Source organism: Ailuropoda melanoleuca, chromosome 12, assembly GCF_002007445.2.
Source record: "Ailuropoda melanoleuca isolate Jingjing chromosome 12, ASM200744v2, whole genome shotgun sequence".
NCBI lineage: Eukaryota > Metazoa > Chordata > Mammalia > Carnivora > Ursidae > Ailuropoda > Ailuropoda melanoleuca.
The window spans coordinates 67,017,872-67,037,871 of NC_048229.1; positions in this window are offsets into that span (position 1 = coordinate 67,017,872).

The window sequence follows — 20,000 nt, forward strand, 5'->3', positions numbered from 1 at the left end:
GTGCTCTCTCTCTCTCTCAAATAAATAAATAAAATCTTTTTTTAAAAAAGAAATATTATGAACAGAAAAAAAAAGTAGGCTAAAGAAGAAATAGTAAGAGACACATACAGGTATTTTTTAGGTCATTTTTGGAATTAGCCAAGCTGCCTCTATTCTCTATTGTTTACATGAAAAAACAAACAAGTAAACATCCAGAAAATTCTTTAAAAGCAGCATGATGAGGAGAGACAATCCCACTCAGATGTTAAAATAAAGTTAACTTGATTTAAATAGTGTGGTAAGAACACATGAATAGACAAGCAGATCAATTGATTAAATGGAAAGTACAGAAATAGACTCATATACATATGGAAATTTATCATATAATAAAGGTGTTGTTTTGAATTAATGTGAAAAAAGTGGGTTATTCCATAATAAATGATGATGTGACAACTTGTTAGCCCTTTGTATATATATGAAATATTGGATTCTACCTCACAGCTCACACCTTTCGGAGCAAAGATTTAATATTGAAAAATGAAAATATAAAAGAACTAGAAAAAACTCTGGAATTTTTTTTTAATTACAGAAGCAAGAAGGACATAAATCTCGAAAGTCATAATGGAAAAGATAAATTAATTTGACTAAATAAAAAAAGAAAAGAAAAAATTCCATGATTAAAAAAGAACACCATAAGGGGTGCCTGGGTGGCTCTGTTGGTTAAGCGTTGGACCCTTGATTTCAGTTCAGATCATGACCTCAGGGCTGTGAGATGGAGCCTGGCATTGGGCTCTGTGCTGGGCAAGGAGCCTGCTTAACATTCTCTGCCCCTCCCCTTCTGCCTTCCCCTCTTAAAAAAAAAAGAAAGAAAGAAACCACCATAAGCAGAGTAAAAAGGCCAACTCTAAACTGCGGAAATATATTTATAATTCTATATCACAGATAAAAGATAATGTTAATACATAAAGAGCTCTTACAAATCAATAAGAGAAATACCGATAAGCTGAAAAATATAAACAGGTGATGAGAAGTGAATTGCCATGAGTCCTAAAATCCTGAACAGATGCTCAGTTTTTCTTAGAAGAGAATTTTGAATTAAAACTACACTGANGTTGGACTCTGCTGGGCAAGGAGCCTGCTTAACATTCTCTGCCCCTCCCCTTCTGCCTTCCCCTCTTAAAAAAAAAAGAAAGAAAGAAACCACCATAAGCAGAGTAAAAAGGCCAACTCTNATTGGGCTCTGTGCTGGGCAAGGAGCCTGCTTAACATTCTCTGCCCCTCCCCTTCTGCCTTCCCCTCTTAAAAAAAAAAGAAAGAAAGAAACCACCATAAGCAGAGTAAAAAGGCCAACTCTAAACTGCGGAAATATATTTATAATTCTATATCACAGATAAAAGATAATGTTAATACATAAAGAGCTCTTACAAATCAATAAGAGAAATACCGATAAGCTGAAAAATATAAACAGGTGATGAGAAGTGAATTGCCATGAGTCCTAAAATCCTGAACAGATGCTCAGTTTTTCTTAGAAGAGAATTTTGAATTAAAACTACACTGAGATACTATTTTTCACTCATTAGATAAGGCAAAGGTAAAAATATTGTCAGGTAGTGAGGAGGAAAAGGCATTCTCATAAATGGGAGTCAAAGTTGATAAAACCTCAAGAAAGCAACTCGTTAGTAGTTCTCAAAATTGCTGTACATGTGCTTTCTGACCCAAGAATTCTACTTTTAAGACTGTATCCCAGGGGCGCCTGGGTGGCACAGCGGTTAAGCGTCTGCCTTCGGCTCAGGGCGTGATCCCGGCATTCCGGGATCGAGCCCCACGTCAGGCTCCTCTGCTGAGAGCCTGCTTCTTCCTCTCCCACTCCCCCTGCTTGTGTTCCCTCTNAAATTGCTGTACATGTGCTTTCTGACCCAGGAATTCTACTTTTAAGACTGTATCCCAAAGACAGACATACCCACATGTGAAAGTTTCTATGTACAAGAGGAGTCCTGGTATTGTTGTCTGTAAATACCAAGAGTGGAAATAAGATAAATGTCCACCAGGAGGGGACTATTTAAAGAAACTCTGATATAATTCTGTGTATAATTTGTAAGTAAGGAAGTGTTACCATTATAACACAGAAGTCATGGTGATTCCAATGTGATTTTTTCCTCACATGTTAATGCGTTTTGCACCAAATAACAGTGGCTTCAAGTGCTTTTTTGTGCTACCTACCCCATTGTTAATGACTGCAGCTTGAATATTGCCTGGCAGCCTCCAAACAGCATGACTATTGAGGGGTCTACAGGCTAAAAACTGGGAAGAGGAATGTCTTAGTTTGGGTTCCCCAGGAAAGACTATCAGATAAGGATCTGAGTATTTTATTTTGGCGGTGGTCCCAAGAAACACTGCTAGAGGATAGTGAAATAAATGCTCAGGTCACTAGTCAATAAAGGATGAAAAATGAAGTTAGGAGTACTGTGTATAAATTCTGCATAACGGTGGAATATAGATGCTTGAGTTATCCTACTTAAATATAAGGTAGATTCACACTGAAACCCATCAGTGTTTGGTTGACAGCTTTTAGTTTTTGTTTTTGATCCCTCTACCCTTTCAGTATGTTGTGTTCAAAGGCAGAGTAGCTTAGGAAAAAGTCATCAGGCTCTACTAAAGCCCCCTACTACAAGCAAGAAGAGGAGATGTGTGGGTCAGAAGGGGCAGGAAAGCAGGAAGGAGGGATGATATCCACTCTGTAGGCTGCAAGATGGGATGAAATCTACTATTATCTCTAACAGAGATAATCAAGGCCAAAAGGACTTGGAGAGGGGGAGCTAACTTAGTCTCCAAATCTGCAAGCTCTCTTTCTTCAGGATAATTCTCCAATATTTTTCTCAGCAGTCTGATTTGGCAGAAACTCATGTGTTTCAGACAGAACTTTTGTAGCAGAAATATCTGTATTTGTTGTAATCATGCTGCTTAAATGAAAGATGTGAGGCAGAAGTGCCTGTACTATGCAGCTGTTAAAAATGTTTTTAAATGGATCATCCCTGTATCAATTATTGGGAACATTTTTAAGATAAATGAAGCACACGGACACCATGGAGTAAAATAGTGTGAAGAATATGTTTAAGAGACAGGTTACTGTCTCCAAAGATTTATGCTACCCTTCCATAAGAGTAAATTTGAGTAAGTGCCAAGCCAAGAATTACGTTTCCCAGCCTCCCTTGCATCTAAAAGGACCACATGACTGTTATTTCCAGTGGAGTATGTGCAGAGTGATCTGCTGACTTCTCGGTGAGGTTAAAAAGCAGTTGTGTCTTCTCTCTTATTTTTCCTCATTTGCTTCTGTAGTGAAGACTTTGAAGCCCTGGGCTGTGGCAGAACTCGGGCTCTTGAGGCACACATGGAAGGTTGCCCAGTGAACACAGTACTGTTATGTGTATGCAAACCAGCCTTTCATTTTGCTAAGCCACTGAGATTTCAGGGTTTAATTATTGCAGCAGCCAGCGTTACCTTAACTGAATAATATATAGCCATTTGAATGTATCTATAAAATTGAAAATGTAAATATATGCTTCCATATGTACAGAATGTGATTGAAAGAATACATAAGAAACTAGGAATGGTAGTTCATTCTGGGGGTGAGTGATCAAGTTCAGCCGTATGAAGGAGAGTTACTTTTCATGTTCTGTCCTTTATACTATATTGTTTATATGAAATAACTAACCAAAAAATAAGGAAAAGATGAATATTTGAACTTAGAAAGAAAGGAAACAGTGGTGGGAATATTAAGGACACTGGAGGAATACGAAAGTATTGAAAAAGTAAGTTCTTTGATACATAAGGAGAAAACTGAGTCAAAGGTGTATAAGTTGACAGCTTGGAAACACTTGGAAACATAAATCAGTAACAATTCCTTATCATCTGACATGGGAAGTAGCAGAAATAAGTTTATATTGTTCGTAACAAGAAAAATGCAAATGAAAATGCAAGTGTACTGAGACACAATTTATCACCTATCAGATGGACAAAAGACTGAAAGTTTGATAACTTAGTTGGCAAGGCTGTGGGGAAATAGGCACTCTCATATATCAATCATGAGAGGAAGAAGAATCTGGTAAAATGGACTAAACATATCCTTCGACCAAGCAGTTCCCCTTCTGGTAATCTATTTTATGGGTAAACCTGCAAAGGTACAAAATGGCAAAATATACAAGGTTATTTTTTGTAACATTGTTGGAAATGCAAAATTGGAAATAACTCAATGGTCCAATAATAAGGGATTAGTTAAATAAACAATGAAACAACACACACACACACACACACACACAAATAAAACTCTATATACCAGTATGGAGATATCTCCATGACATACAAAGATGGCAGTGAGGAAAAGGGGAGGGACAAAGTATAGAGAACTGTGTATCGCATGTTACTTTTTGTATAAAAAGTGGAGAAACAGGATTGAATATATATATTTGTATTTCCTTGAATTTTTATGAAGAAACCAGAAAGATAAATAATAAACTAATAACAAAATGGTAACCAGGGTGCCTGGTTGGCTCATTCGGTTAAGTATCTGCCTTTGCCCCAGGTCATGATCTCAGGGTCCTGGAATCAAGACCCACATCAGGCTCTTATCCTTCTCCCTCTGTCACTCCCCCTGCTTATGCTGTGTCCCTCTAGCTCTCTCTCAAATAAATAAATAAAATCTTTAAAAAAAATGTTTACCTACAAGGGGTGAGTTGATAAGAAATGTGGAAATGTCAAGAGTGGGAATGAGATTTCTATGTTTTGTATTTTTATATAGAATTGATTGTTTAAAACTTTTTATTATATACAAGAAGAGAGAGTAGAATAATGAAACTTCAGACTTAACACCCAGCTCCAACAATTATAGATGACCCATTTTATTTCACCTACAACCCCAAGCCCATACCCCTTCACTAGGTTATTTTAAAGACACTCTCAGATGTATCATTTCATTTGTGAATATCCGTATATATTTCAGTGTGTATCTTTTAACATATAGGAACTATTATTTAAAAATCATTATCACTAAAAATTATAATTTCTTTTTATAAAGGAAATTTAAAGAACATCTAGAGTTCATTTTTTTAAACATTACCTTATATATCAGCTACCCTGTTTCCTTCTCTGCTTACAGAATCTGAATTTATTATAGGGCTTTGTAATATAGTTCATTGATAAATTTTCATTTAGAAATAATATTAATCTCAGAGTGGAGCTATAAAAATATTACAAAGAATTTCTATATTCTCTTCACCCAGACAACCAAATTGTTAACATTTTACTGTATTTGTTTTGTATCATTCCTTCTCTACCCCTCTCTATAAATGAATTGTGTGCATCCATTTATGTATATATGTTTTTTTTCTGAACCATTTGAGAATATACACATATTCTCTACCTCACCTCCAAATACCTCAGTTTTTATTTCCTAAAAATGTAGAATTGGGGCATAGTACCAATTGGTACATAGTCACAGGTGAAATTAACATGATTCAATACTATTATTTAATCTATAAACCTGATCCATGTTATGCATAGTTTTCCTTGTAATAGCCTTTATAGCAGATAAATTTTTTCCTGAATCAGGATTCAAACCAGGATCATACATTGTATATTTTGTCATATCTCTTAGACTTGTTTAATCTGAAATTACTTCTCTGTCATGTGTTTCATGTTTTTTAAGGAGTATAAGCTAGATATTTTGAAGGATATCCCTCAGTTGGGTTTGTCTGGTGTTTTCTCATGATTAGATTCAGGTTATGAACTTTTGGCAAAGATACCACAAAAGTGATGTATCTTTCTAAGTGTATTGTCTTTGGAGGCATGTGATGTCTTTTCATGCCATTACTGTTGATGTTATCTTTGATTTTACGGTTTAGGTAGTAGTTGGTAGGTTTCTCCATTGTAAAGTTACTTTTTTCTCCCCTGTAATTAATAAGAATTCTGTGGGGAGACAATTTGAGACACAAGAGATATCCTATTCCTCATCAACCATTCACCTACTAATTGTAACATATATATATTTTTTTGCCTGAATCTGTTATTGCTATGCTGTTTGCCAAATAGTGACTTTCTAACTTTGTTATTCCTTTTACATTTATTAGTTGGTGTTCCACTCTAAAGAAAAACTTCTCTCCAATGTAAAAATAAATTTCTATCAATTTATATGGGCTCAAAGTTCTCATGATTTCAATACTTATACTGTCCCAAATTTGGCCAATAGAAACCTCTTCAAGCTGGCTCTTGTGTCCCTTTCAGTGTATCCAGCATTTTTTTCTTTTATCACTTCCTTGTTTTCTGATATAACAAGACATTCCAGGTACATCTTATACATTCCTTCCATCAGTCCTACAATAAGCCATTTTGCCAAGGAAGTGGTTTCTTTAAATACTTGAAATCAAGATCTGCATACTAAACATATTTATTATTACATCATTTTCAGTTCTTCTAGGCCCAATGTTGACTTTTGAATGTGTATGTGTATTACCCTTTTAAAAATTGTAATTTAAAAATTTAGACCTCAAATACCCCTGAAATCACAAAAGAGATCATAAAGCCAGTGCATACACCGTTAGGAAGATTTGATATAGCACCGAGGATGCAGAGTTTGGAGTTGGATAGCTCTGGGTTCAAATTTACTACCAGCAGTTACTACTTTTGTAACTTTATTTACCTGCCGGTTGGAGATGAACATACATACCTCATTAGGTTGTTGTGTGGATTCAATAAGATGTAAAACTGGTGACACATAACATACATTTAAACATAGCTATTGCTTTATGAACAATTATATTAATACTTAGCACAGTATTGAACATTATATTCAAGAAGTATTTGTTGAGTTATAATGCTTTTCTCCCTTTATAAGATACACTTCTAGATTCAAATGTTCCTGAGCATTCCCAACACCGTGAAAAAATATAGAGTCAAACAACTTTTAGTCATGGGGTCAAAAAAAAAAATTTTTTGGAGTTACTCTTCAGCTGCAGGATGTTCTGAGTTGATAGAAACTTGAGTTAACAATGCTTAGATCAGACTTATTAGATAAAGACAGAAATAATTTATGAAAGCCATTTATTCTAGGTTAATCCTATACCTGCCTTATTACTAAATTTCCTCAAGACTACTATTATAGTATTTTATATTTTGCTACTTTAGGAGTACAAGATGAAAGTGAGAAACAGGAAGAATAGCAGAATATTGGATTTAATCTAATAATAGAACTCATGCAGTTTAGCATAGAGAGGAAGAGAATGTTATTGTAAATTAGATTTTCAGCTGGTTCATACTTGTCATGTAATGAAGAAGTGTTCAAATAGATTCTCAAGTTCAAGAAGACAGAAAGTTGACTGCTTTTGCAGTCACAACTGTTATATTTTCTTATTCTCCAATAGTTACAAACCATTTTATATTCAAAATACAGAAGCGGCCACTTATGGAACTACTATTATTGTCACTAGTATTCACTTCTACCCTGTCAAATCAGCAGTATGTTCAGAGTTTTGGATGGGGATACACAGAGCAAACCTGTGCAACTATGTTGGTGGTTAGTCACATATACTGTTGCAAAGAAGAGGGCTGAAGAAGGACCTTTTCCCTCACCATAACTCTCTATATTCATAACCTTTTCCAATGATTATTTGAACCAGGGGGAAAAAAAGAACAATACTAATTTATAAAATGATTACCAACATGAATCAGATGTTTCTCCTACTTCTCTTCTTATGGTTTACCTTAAAAGAATCTATGTTCTTGGGGTGAGTGGGTAGAGTATGTGCATGTGTGTGCACATGTGTGTGTGCACTTTAGAAATAATGAAGGAATACAGAGAACATAGATAAAAATTGTGATGGATAGCCAAAAGTTTGGGGTTTTTTTTCTATAGACAAGGAGGCAAAACAATGGAAGGGAAGTGAGGTAGTTGTCATATGAGAACTATGTAATAACTGTAAAACTATGTAATAACTGCAAAGAAGTGAGTTAAGATATTTTTATATTCTATATACATTATACTGAGACTTATTTCCTGAGCAACATAGAAAGGATTAATGAATAATTGTATGATACCTTTAGGTATGCAACTAAAATATATTAAATAGTTATTGCTAATGTAAAAAAGCATTGCATTGTTGCATAAACTTGTGGCAACATGTGCAGCTATTCTCAGAAGACAATGTAGACTGGTAAAGGTTTGTTACTTCTCCAAACTTTTCAGTGATTACTAGTGGATATTTCAACGTGGACATATAAAACCGTAAACTAGATTACATAGTCTTAGTACAAAAAAATTTGTTAGGGGAATGTTCAGGTTTTCAATTTTCATTGTTTTTTTAGAATCTAAGGATTACTTCACAATTATTATTTCTTAAAATACAGAACAAAGATTGAGATTAAGTCCTTTATCTTTTGTTACTCCTTATACTGACACTGGCTGTAATAGTTTTAATAGTTTTCATAGTTTTAACTATGATGCATGTATGACTACTTAACCCACACCTCACTACCACCATTTCCTGCTGTACCAATACAGAAACAACACTTAGTGCCCCAAATAGAACAGGCTCTTTTACTTCTTCTACTGTTTGCACTACAAGGAACCCCTCATTCCCAGGAGCCCCCTTGTTTCCCTCCAGCTGGTATTTACTTGACTAACTTCAAGATAGCTTGCAAACCACCTCTACTAGAAAGACTTCCCTGACCACCTGCCACCAACCAATGGGGCTTTCTTCCCATTACCACCATGGCTGGGGAGTTGCCTTGACTTTGTTCCCATAGCACCTTGCACTTACTGGTTTCATTTCTCAAAGCATGTTGAATAACAGATTTTTGGGTAATAGGAGACTACAATGCACCTTTTTTCCCCCCAGGTTTATTAAGATATAATTGACAAAGTTATTTTAAGTAGAAAAAATATAACCGCTATATAACTATCCATTCAGGATATGTGCAAAACATAAAGCCTTTAAAAAAACTACCTTTTAAATGCATACATAATGAACAAGGGAACATGTCTGCATGCAGTATGAAATGATAAATGTACAGTATCAGATGTGATTTTCATTATCTTTCTGTATTGCAAAGAACATGTAAAGAACTTTTTACATGGCAAAGTAAGGACCTCCAAAAATCTATTCCTCCATTAACTCAATAAAACTCTGGCAAAAACTGTCAAGATCAACTTTTTTAGACCTTTGGAGTTTAACCAAAGGTTTGCCACAATCTGAGCAACACTTAATAAAGAAAAATAGCTGAATCTTGATATGAACAACAGCTTTGTGGTGTTTCAACTTGCCTTATTCCTATAATCTTCTCCCACCTTCCACAGTCCTCAGAACCATAGTAGCTGTGAAATCCAGCAGCCTAACAGCTATGTGAAGAAACAGATTGTGTTTGGAGCTCTCCAGGAAGTTCCATCCCCAGGGTATTAACTATATGACCTGTCTGACAGATCTCTAGAAAAGCCCATTCACAGGGCTTGTCTTTGTTTGACCTGACTCAGAGCTCGCTCAGTGAGGAAAGCTTTATTGCTGGGGCGTTTGCTGAAAACAATTGGAAGTGATTCTTTAATATCACAGCTACCAAAGGCAGTGACACAAGTTGGAGCCAACAAAAGACTAACCAAAATAAATAAATGGAAAATTTGAGGAATGAGATGTTTGTATGAGACTTTGAAAATCTTGAACATACTCCTATAAATATAGAAGGCCACCTTCATGTACACGCTTTTTGCAGGCCCCAGGAATACCTGAGCAGGTCTTAAGATTTTGTCTGTTTGGACTTGACGCTTTGTATAAACAGGAAGTAAAGAAGATAGTAGTAGAGGAATAAGGAACAAAAGAGCTATATGACCTATTGAAAGCAAATGGGCAAATGTTGAATGTAAATACTATGTTATTGGTAATTACATTAAACATAAGAAATTAAACACTCCAACAGAGATATGCAGAATGGATAAAAAAGCATAATCCTACCATATTAATATCTACAGGAGATATATTTTATTATTTATTTTTGGCTTCAACAATAGAAATTTATTTTCTCACAGTTCTTGAAGTTAAGTTTGAGATCAAAGTTTTGGCAGGGTTGGTTCCTTCTGAGACCTCTCTTCTTGAACCTCGCCATCTTCATGTTCACATGTCTTGTGCCTGTCTGTGTCCTAATCTCTTTTTACAAAGACACCAGTCATGTTGATTAGGGCCCAAACATATGACCTTGTTTTGTCTTCATTAACTCTTTAAAGGCCCTATCTTCAGGAGACAAACCTTAGATTCAAAAACACAAATAGATTAAAAGTAAAGAGTTTATATTTTGGTGTAGTCTCAAAATTTTAATTTTGCTTTTGTTTCCCTTGTCAGAAGAAACCTATGTAGGAAAATGTTTCTATAGCCAATGTTGAGGAAAGTACTGCCCATGTTTTCTTCTTATAGTTTTATGGTTTCATGGTTTCAGGTGTTACATTTAGGTCTTTAATCATTTTGAGTTTGTGTATGGTGTAAGAAAATGGTCCAGTTCCATTCTTTTGTATGTAGCTGTCCAGTTTTCCCAATATCATTTGTTGAAGAGACTATCGTTTTCCCATTACATATTCTTGTCTCCTTTGTCAAAGATTGACTGACCATATAATCATAGTTTTATTTCTGGGCTCTATCCTCTTCCATTGATCTGTATTTCTATTTTTGAGCCAGTAACATACTGTTTTAATTACTACAGCGTTGTAATATAACTTGAAGTCTGGAATTGTGATACCTTCAGTTTTGTTTTTTTTTCAAGATTGCTTTGGCTATTTGGGGTATTTTTTGGTTCCATACAAATTTTAGGATTATTTGTTCTAATTCCATGAAAAATCTTGTTAGTTCTTTGATTGGGACTATACCAAAATAAGAAGGTTCTACACAGTGAATGAAACCATTGATAATTACCCAAAGGCAGCCTACTGAATGGGAGAAGATATTTGCAAATGATATATTCAATAAGGGATTAATATCCAAAATATATAAAGAATTTATACAACTTGACACCAGAAACCCCAAAAAATTCAGTTAAAAAATGGGCAGAAGAGGAGCACCTCACTGGCTCAGTCTGAAGAGCATGCAATTCTTGATCTTAGGGTCATGAGTTAGAGCCCCACATTGGGTATAGAGATTACTGGGGGAAAAAAATGAAATAAACTTTAAAAAAAAAAAAGAGCAGAAGATACGAACAGACATTTTTCCAAAGAAGACATACAGATGGCAAATAGACACATGAAAAGATACTCAACATCACTAATCATCAAGGATGTGCAAATTAAAACCACAATGAGTTACCACTTTATACCTGTCAGAATAGCTGAAATCAAAAACAAGAAATCACAAGTGTCAGTGAGGATGTGGAAGAAAAGTAACCTTCTTGCACTGTTGGTGGAAATGCAAATTGGTGCAACCAGTTTGGAAAACAGTATGGAGGTTTCTCAAAAAATTAACACTAGAATATGAAATGACTTAGTAAATTCCACTACTGAGCATTTATCCAAAGAAAACAAAACACTAATTTTAAAAGATATATGCACCCATATGTTTATTGCACCATTATTTACAATGGCCAAGATATGAAAGTAACCATTTGGACTTTGGGAAGGATATGTGCTATGGTGAGCACTGTGAATTGCGTAAGGCTGTTGAATCACAGACCTGTACCCCTGAAACAAATAATACATTATATGTTAATAAAAAAAATCTGTCAATAGATGAATGGGTAAAGATTGGTATATACGTACAATGGGGTGTTACTCAGCCATAAAAAAGAATGAATCTTGCCATTTGCAACAACATGGATGAACCTGGAAGACATAATGCCAAGTGAAATAATAAGTTAGAGAAAGGCAAATACCATATGACTTCACTCATATGTGGAATTTAAGATACCAAAAAATGAACAAACAAAAAAGAGAAAAACCAGACTCTAAAACACAGAAACTGGTGGTTGCCAGAGGGGAAATTGGTAGGACGATAGGTAAAATAGGGGATAAAAAAGAGAGAGAGAGAAAGGATGGAAAAATATATACCATGGTAACAGTAACAAAGTAGAGCTGAAGTGGCTATATTAATAACAAAATACACTTTCAGACAAAAAAATTGTTAATAGAGTCAAAGCAGAACAGCTTATAATAAAATGCCAATCATTATGAAGATACAAAAATTATAATCATATATGCACTAAAAACAAACCCCCCAAAAACACAAAGCAACAACTAACAGAATTGAAGAAATAGACAATTCAAAAATAACAGACTTTTTACCACACTCTTAGTAACTGATAGAACAACTAGAAAGAAGATCAACAAGGAAATGGAAGAGCTAATGACAATACCAACTAACAAGAACTGACATCTATAATCATTCCACTCAACAACAGCCAAATATACATTCTTCTCAAATGTATATGGCATATTCTCCAGAGTAGGCCATATACTATGCCACAAAACAAGTCTCAATAAATTTAAATGATTGAAACCATGTGAAGTATGTGTTTCAACACATTGGAATGAAATTTAAAACAAGTAAAGGAAATTTGAGAGGTTCAGAAATACATGAAAAATAAACAACATACTTTTAAGTAACCAGTGAATTGAAGAAAAAAAAACATGAAATACTTTGCAATGAATGAAAATGAAAAGAAAACATGGAAAATTATGAGATGCAACTAAAGCAGTCCTTACAGTGGAAACTTACAGTCTGTTGCCCTTTTTTTTTTTTTTTGAAGATTTTATTTCTTTATTTTTAAAGATTTTATTTATTTATTTGACAGAGATAGAGACAGCCAGCGAGAGAGAGAACACAAGCAGCGGGAGTGGGAGAGAAAGAAGCAGGCTCCCAGCAGAGCAGGGAGCCCGATGTGGGGCTCGATCCCAGGACCCCAGGATCACGCCCTGAGCCAAAGGCAGACGCTTAACGACTGAGCCACCCAGGCGCCCCATGAAGATATTATTTATTTATTTGACAGAGAGAGAGCACAAGCAGGGGGAACAGCAGGCAGAAGGAGAGGGAAAAGCAGGCTCCCCGTTGAGCAGGGAGCCTGATGCGGGGCTTAATCCCAGGACCCTGGGATCNTGAAGATATTATTTATTTATTTCACAGAGAGAGAGCACAAGCAGGGGGAACAGCAGGCAGGAGAGGGAAAAGCAGGCTCCCCGTTGAGCAGGGAGCCTGATGCGGGGCTTAATCCCAGGACCCTGGGATCATGACTTGAGACGAAGGCAGTCACTTAACCAACTGAGCCACCAAGGCACCCCACCTATTTTTAAGAAGAAAGAGGGACACCTGGCTGGCGCAGTCAGTGACTCTTGATCTTGGCATCATGAGTGCAAGCCCCACATTGGACATAGAATTTACTTTAAAAAAGAAAAAGAAAACAAAAAGAAAGAAGAGAGAGCTGAAGTAAATAACCTCATCAAAAGAAGTAATAAAAAAAAGAACAAACTAAACACAATGAAGCAGAAAAAATATATATAATAAAGACTAGAGCAGAAATAAAAATACTGAACAGAAAAACAATAGAGAAAATCAACAAAACCAAAATTTGATTCTTCAAAAGATTAACAAAATTAACAGAAGTTTAGCTGGACTAACAAGAAAAAAAAGAGAGAAGATTCAAATTACTAAAATCATGAATGAAAGAGGGAACAACACTAATGAACCTACAGAAATGAAATGAAAAGGTAATCTAAGGTAGCACTATAAACAACTGTATATCAACAAATTAGACAACTAAGGTGAAATGGAAAAATTCCTAGAAAGACTAAAACTACTCTTATACTTGATGTTAAATGATAAACTTAACATTTAAATGATGTTAAAACTGACATCATACTTAATGGTGAAAGACTAAATACTTTCCACCTAAGATTAGGAAGAAGATGAGATTGCCCATTCTCAGCACTCCTATTTAACATTGTACTGGAAATTCTAACAATTTTAAGAAAGAAAAAGAAAGGGTGTCCACAAAAAGAGAAGATATAAAACTCTTTTGCAAATGGCATGATCTTGAATACAGAAAATCCTGAAGAATCCACAAAAAAAGCCCATTAGATCTATTAAATGAGTTCATCAAGGTTACAAGATAAAAGATGAATATACAAAAATATACTGTGTTTCTACACAATTGTTCCTACAGCGTGGGCCCAATTTAAAATTCACGACAAAGCTATGATAATCAAGACTCTGTAGTACTGACAAGGACACACAAAAAATGAGTAGAATTGAAATCCCAGACACAAACTCTGGCATTTATGGCCACTTGATTTTTGACTGTGATGAAGACAGTTCAGTGGGGGAGGAGAATAGTGTTTTCAACAAATTGTGCCAAGAGAAGTAGGTGTCACATGGAAAAGAATGAAATTTGACCCCTACCTCAAACCATACTTAAAAAAATAACTCAAAGTAGATTTTATGCCTAAATGTCAAGAGCTAGGACTCTTAGCAGAAAACAGGAGAAAAAAATTGATTACCTTGGGCTAGGCAATGGTTTCTTCGTCACCAAAAGCACAGTGACAAAAGAAAAAGATAGATGAAAATAGACTTCCTCAAAACTAAAACTTTAGTGCTTTAAAGGTTTGTGCCAAGAAAGTGAAAGACACCCACAGAATGGGAGAAATCATATGCAAATCACATACCCCATAAGGGACATGTATAATATATTTGGGGGAAAAGAAACCTCTCATATCGCCATAAAGGATACCAAATCACCCCATTTAAAAACCTCCAAAAGATTTAGTTTTTCAAAAGAAGATATACAAATGGTCTGTGAAAAGATTCTCAATATTATTAGTCATTAAGACAATTCAAATTGAAACCACAATAAGATACCACTTCATTCCTACTATAAAATCTAAAAGATAATAGACAACAAGAGTTGTCAAGGATGTTGAGTAATAGGAACCCTCATATATTACTAGTGTGAATGTAAATGGCACAGCCACTTTAGAAAGCAGTTTCACAAAATGTTACACAGAATTATCGTATTACCCAGCAATTCTACTCCTAGGAATATATTCCAAGAGAAATGAAAATTTGTCCACATAAAATGCCACGTTCATACAAGCATTTCTAATAGTGTCAAAAGTGAAAATATACTGAGAGGTAGAGGTGGAAAATGAGCCTGGGTAGACATTGAAAATGTACCAAAACTGTCTTCTTAGGAAGTGGTGGAATCAGCTATTATTTCTGGGTGTATTCTAGGCGACTGGGAATTATGGGAGCAGTTATATTGTATTGGACCCTAGGAGAACCCAGTATCTGCCAGTAGTTAAGTCCCAATAAGAACGGTGTTTTTCTGGACTACAAATAGGGTGAGGTTTCCTTTTATAATATGAATACTAGGCCTCCTCTCTATACTTCTAATAATTCTTTTACAGAAGCTATTCAGCCCTATTTATGTACTGGAACAGATTCTGAACTTCTTAAAAATCTCTAAAGTAACAGATTATGAAAGATGAAATACCTGTGAAATGATTCCGTTTTAGTTTTTAGGAGTGACTTAGCCAGGAAATTTAGTCTCGGTAATTCTGGATTCTTTTTAAGTTTTACCCCTGGAATTTGGAATAGATTTTTCTCCTCATTTCCAACAACTGTAAAACATTCTAGTAATGCCAATTACATAGATGATACAGGTATCAATTATCAAGTGCTTTGAAATACTAAGATAAAATATTTGAGAATAATGTTACTTACCACATCCAATAAAATATTTTATTTTTTTAAAAAATGAAAATAACCCATAAGTCCATGAACAGATGAATGGAAAAACAAGCTGTGATATATCCATACAATGAAACATTATTTGACCCTAAAAAGAATGAAGGAGTAAAAGCATTATGCTAAGTGAAAGATGACAGTCACAAATGGCCATACATTGTATGATTCTCTTTATATGTAGCAGTTTTTCTTAAAGCATTCAGCCCTTTTGGATAAGAGATGACTTGGTATTAAATATTATACTTGCTTCATTTGTATCTTTGGTAAGTGGAATAGGCAGACAGAATTACTTCTTTTGAATAGCTATGAAAGGTCGAAAGTGAAGAGTTCCTATTTATTTAGCTGTCATATGCATTGCTGATATAAAGGAAAACTGCAAGAATTTCTTTTAGTGCAGTGCAGTGTGAAAGTTCATAAGGTTAGAAGTAATTTTCATCCTGACTTAAACTCATAGGTAATTTTTAAAAAAGATTTAATTACAGTTGTCATTTTTGTGATTTCTACTGAGGAAACAGTAGGGAGAATACCCCACTGAATGTTCTCTCTCATTCCTGAATAATTATTATATTTTTTGAAACAATGACCTTGTCAGGTGACACTTAGTGGGAAGGCCAGAGAGCATCTGATTTTCAAAGTGTTTGAATTCATGCATAGTAATTTCACCTCTTTAAAAAATTTAACATTTTGACTAAATGAGTCCTTTGACTTTTGGTGGTACTTTAATGCTGGCTCAAGTAAGTTATATTTGCCCTTGATATATTGATTGAAAAACAGAAAAATCCTTTTGAGGAAATTTACCGCTTGGGGAAACTTAAAATTTATGGGATCATGACATTTTTGTGTATGTTAAAATGTATTTTAAACCTACTGAAAAAAAGACAGATACTAATAAAAGCAATACCCTTATGCCTGTTGTACAGGTTAATAAGTTCTTATCATTTTGTATGATTGCTGTTGAATTATTAATTAGTAATAATGACACACTATATATACAATCCATGTATCCCAAATCCCATTATGTTCCTTCTCAGAAGTAATTCATACCTTGAAGTTAGTGGACTTTATGCCTAAGAAATTTTAACATTATTATTATATATTTATGTATCTAAAAGTGGCGTGTGAGATCATGTAGCATGCTTTTGAACTATAAATGGTATCACAGCATGTCATTCTGCAATTTCCTTTTTTCCCCAACATCCTATTTTTGACATTTGTTTCATTGATACATTTTATATAGTATTTCACTTTGTAAGAATATGCCCCATTTTATCCATTCATCTCTTCATAAACATTTTCATAGTTTCTGTTTTTTTAACTGTTAAAAACTACAACAAACATTCTTGGGCCTGCCTCCTTGTGCTCACACGTAAGATATTTTGCCCAGCTATATACTTAAGAGTAGAATTACTGTCTACTTGCATATATTTAACCTTATTAGGTGTTACCAAATTGTTCTTGAAAATGGTTGTACCAATTCACATGTCAGCCCTATCCTCAGCCATTTTGCATTCACTTAACTAAGATATAATTACATGTTATAAAGTTCACCTATTCAGTGACTATTGTGAAAATATTTTAATGTACAAGTTTTTGTGTGACTATATATTCTCATTCTCTTGTGTGTATTCCTAGGAGTGGAATTGTTGGGTTGGATCATACTGCAAACTCTTATGTTTAACATTCTGAAGAACTGACAAAGGTGGCTGCCCTATTGTACAATTCCACCAGCAGTGTATGGGGGTTCTAATTTTTCCACGTTTTTACTAATCCTTGTTATCTCTTTATATTATAATTATCCTAGTGGTTATGAAATGGTATCTCACTGTGGTTTTGGTTTGCATTTTCTTAATGAATAATGAGCATCTTTTCATATGCTTATTGGCATTTCAATATGTTCTTTGGAGGAATTTTAACTTTAAATCTTTTACCTACATTTTTTAAGATTTCCTTGCTTATTTTAGAGAGTGTGTGCGCAGTGGGGAGGGGCAGAGAGAGAGAGAGAAGCTCAAGCAGACTTCCCACTGAGTGCAAAGTCCAACACAGGGCTCAGTCCAATGACGCTGGGATCCTGACCTGAGCTGAAATCAAGAGTCAAATCCTTACCTGACTGAGCTACACAGGTGCCCCTCTTTTACCTATTTTTTAAGTTGGTTTTTAATCTTATTATTGAGTTCTATGTGTTTTTTACACATTTGAATATATATTGTGCATGAGATGCATGATTTGCACATACTTTCTCTCTTTCTATAGCTTGTCTTCTCACTTTCTTGATGGTGACCTTTGCAGTACAGAAGTTTTCAAATTTGATGAAGTCCAATTTTTCAGACTTTTCTTTTATTGCTTGTTCTTTTATTTGATTATCTAAAANATAAGTCCATGAACAGATGAATGGAAAAACAAGCTGTGATATATCCATACAATGAAACATTATTTGACCCTAAAAAGAATGAAGGAGTAAAAGCATTATGCTAAGTGAAAGATGACAGTCACAAATGGCCATACATTGTATGATTCTCTTTATATGTAGCAGTTTTTCTTAAAGCATTCAGCCCTTTTGGATAAGAGATGACTTGGTATTAAATATTATACTTGCTTCATTTGTATCTTTGGTAAGTGGAATAGGCAGACAGAATTACTTCTTTTGAATAGCTATGAAAGGTCGAAAGTGAAGAGTTCCTATTTATTTAGCTGTCATATGCATTGCTGATATAAAGGAAAACTGCAAGAATTTCTTTTAGTGCAGTGCAGTGTGAAAGTTCATAAGGTTAGAAGTAATTTTCATCCTGACTTAAACTCATAGGTAATTTTTAAAAAAGATTTAATTACAGTTGTCATTTTTGTGATTTCTACTGAGGAAACAGTAGGGAGAATACCCCACTGAATGTTCTCTCTCATTCCTGAATAATTATTATATTTTTTGAAACAATGACCTTGTCAGGTGACACTTAGTGGGAAGGCCAGAGAGCATCTGATTTTCAAAGTGTTTGAATTCATGCATAGTAATTTCACCTCTTTAAAAAATTTAACATTTTGACTAAATGAGTCCTTTGACTTTTGGTGGTACTTTAATGCTGGCTCAAGTAAGTTATATTTGCCCTTGATATATTGATTGAAAAACAGAAAAATCCTTTTGAGGAAATTTACCGCTTGGGGAAACTTAAAATTTATGGGATCATGACATTTTTGTGTATGTTAAAATGTATTTTAAACCTACTGAAAAAAAGACAGATACTAATAAAAGCAATACCCTTATGCCTGTTGTACAGGTTAATAAGTTCTTATCATTTTGTATGATTGCTGTAGAATTATTAATTAGTAATAATGACACACTATATATACAATCCATGTATCCCAAATCCCATTATGTTCCTTCTCAGAAGTAATTCATACCTTGAAGTTAGTGGACTTTATGCCTAAGAAATTTTAACATTATTATTATATATTTATGTATCTAAAAGTGGCGTGTGAGATCATGTAGCATGCTTTTGAACTATAAATGGTATCACAGCATGTCATTCTGCAATTTCCTTTTTTCCCCAACATCCTATTTTTGACATTTGTTTCATTGATACATTTTATATAGTATTTCACTTTGTAAGAATATGCCCCATTTTATCCATTCATCTCTTCATAAACATTTTCATAGTTTCTGTTTTTTTAACTGTTAAAAACTACAACAAACATTCTTGGGCCTGCCTCCTTGTGCTCACACGTAAGATATTTTGCCCAGCTATATACTTAAGAGTAGAATTACTGTCTACTTGCATATATTTAACCTTATTAGGTGTTACCAAATTGTTCTTGAAAATGGTTGTACCAATTCACATGTCAGCCCTATCCTCAGCCATTTTGCATTCACTTAACTAAGATATAATTACATGTTATAAAGTTCACCTATTCAGTGACTATTGTGAAAATATTTTAATGTACAAGTTTTTGTGTGACTATATATTCTCATTCTCTTGTGTGTATTCCTAGGAGTGGAATTGTTGGGTTGGATCATACTGCAAACTCTTATGTTTAACATTCTGAAGAACTGACAAAGGTGGCTGCCCTATTGTACAATTCCACCAGCAGTGTATGGGGGTTCTAATTTTTCCACGTTTTTACTAATCCTTGTTATCTCTTTATATTATAATTATCCTAGTGGTTATGAAATGGTATCTCACTGTGGTTTTGGTTTGCATTTTCTTAATGAATAATGAGCATCTTTTCATATGCTTATTGGCATTTCAATATGTTCTTTGGAGGAATTTTAACTTTAAATCTTTT